We start from the raw sequence: 1,871 nt of genomic DNA, 5'->3' as shown, positions 1-1,871 counted from the left end.
GTTTACCAAGAGCATGTGGCATATCGAACATATAAAGTTTATCTAAAACTGAATTTGAATCTAGAGATATTGCGGCCATAAAATAGGCTGATCACATTTACTTTTTATCTGCAATCTGCTTTTGTAAGTTTACTTCTGTAATTATTAAGTCACAGAATTGCTATAATATTCTATATTTTTTTAAATTTTGTAATATTAAAAAAAAAAAACACCGCTCAGTGGTAATATTTTTGCAAAACAAATGATTCATAAAGTAAATGTCTGAAAGTAACAATTGTCCAGGATATCTAGTGTAGAATTCTGATAAATGGTGGGAATTGTGATTCTGAAAGTAGTATAGAATTCGAGTACCACAAACAAAACAATACATGTTACTTTCAAGGGTACATCCTGCCCACGTACGCATGTGGAACACCCTGAGAATTTACTAACATATGCGAACGTCTCTATAAAAGCCCACACGGATGTAAACTCTTTATAAGTTATTTAAAATGTTGTGCCTGTGAGATCATTGCTTGATTGTACTTGAAGCATGAGAAAAGTTGACGTCACGTGGTGTTATAGATGTAAAGTATAAGGGATCTTTTGACGTGTGTTATGTTATATACTTGCATTCAAATTAAAAATAACTTAAAACTCCCTCTCAATAAATACCCCAAACCGCCATCTAAAACGCAACGTTCTTTTTTAAAACTCGATACATGCATGTGTGTTCTTTTATCAATATTTACATAGGCGTAAAAGGTTACAGAAAATAATTCAGTGATTTGGAAAGCTGTTGAAATAACAAAGAATCATATATATTTATACAGGTGTAGCTAATACCTTAAGTTTTTATTCTGATGCCTAGTGTCCACACGCATGCGCTATATCTTATATATTTATATGTTTCATTGACATGCCTGTCTTTCAGGCACGCCTTTTCCCTTCCTTTCATAAAGCCCTGGTTTTCATTGAATCTTGTGTTGACTGATGGCAGTCACCCGTGACAGTAAACTGCCATTCCATCCCCCAACCCAGCCCGTCTCCTCCCTCGGGTGTAGCTCGGTTTTTGAGCAAACCACTACCTTATGTGTACCGGTTCGCGTAGTAGCAGAAAGCAAAGGGGCGGTTTCTGCTTTGACGCGCTTGGCTTCAACCACAGAAAGCTGTCTCTACTCACAGAGCCCGAGCTCAATCTCTGCCGTCTGCGCGGAAGAATACATACATGATAGTCACATCAGCAGTGCGGTTAGATTTTGTGTAAATCCATGTTGAATCAGGACTGACCTGCTGCTACTAGACTGCACGTGGCGGATTGTACAGATCGGTTGACGTAATCATCACTGTGTGGGAGACAACAGTAGCATACATTTCACTCTGAATATTTAAGAAAGAGATGAAAACTTTTTTTAGTTAATACATTTTTAGCTACTGATCTGTCCCTACAGATTAGGCGAGATCTATTTTCTTTTCTTTCATGATTATAGACTTGTCGCCATACGCTCAAATAAGAAATCACTGTGTACAATGTATTTATGTATTCGGTTGTTGTCTAATGCCATACCTCAGAAATTTTCACTTTTTCAGCGGCAGTCAGATTTCTCGGTAGGAGAAAGCGGAGTGCCCGAGAAAAAACACCAACCGTCAACAGGTACATGCCAAACACGTGCAGGGCACACGCAGAACTAGCTGACTAATCTTTCCACAAAGACAACCCTATTCCAAACATATACTGACAGGAGTTCAATGCATTCTGTGACTCATTTAAAAAGTAGTCCGTTGTAGAAATCGCGGAGTTTTTTCTTCTATTTATAGGTGGCCTGCGATGAGAGGAAAGCCTGAAACTTGTGTTAGGTGCTACCTTTTTTTTTTCATTGAGAGCCGTTACA

The sequence above is a fragment of the Liolophura sinensis genome, chromosome 2, assembly GCF_032854445.1.
Source record: "Liolophura sinensis isolate JHLJ2023 chromosome 2, CUHK_Ljap_v2, whole genome shotgun sequence".
Taxonomy (NCBI): Eukaryota; Metazoa; Mollusca; class Polyplacophora; order Chitonida; family Chitonidae; genus Liolophura; species Liolophura sinensis.
Note: the sequence above shows the minus strand (reverse complement) of the source record.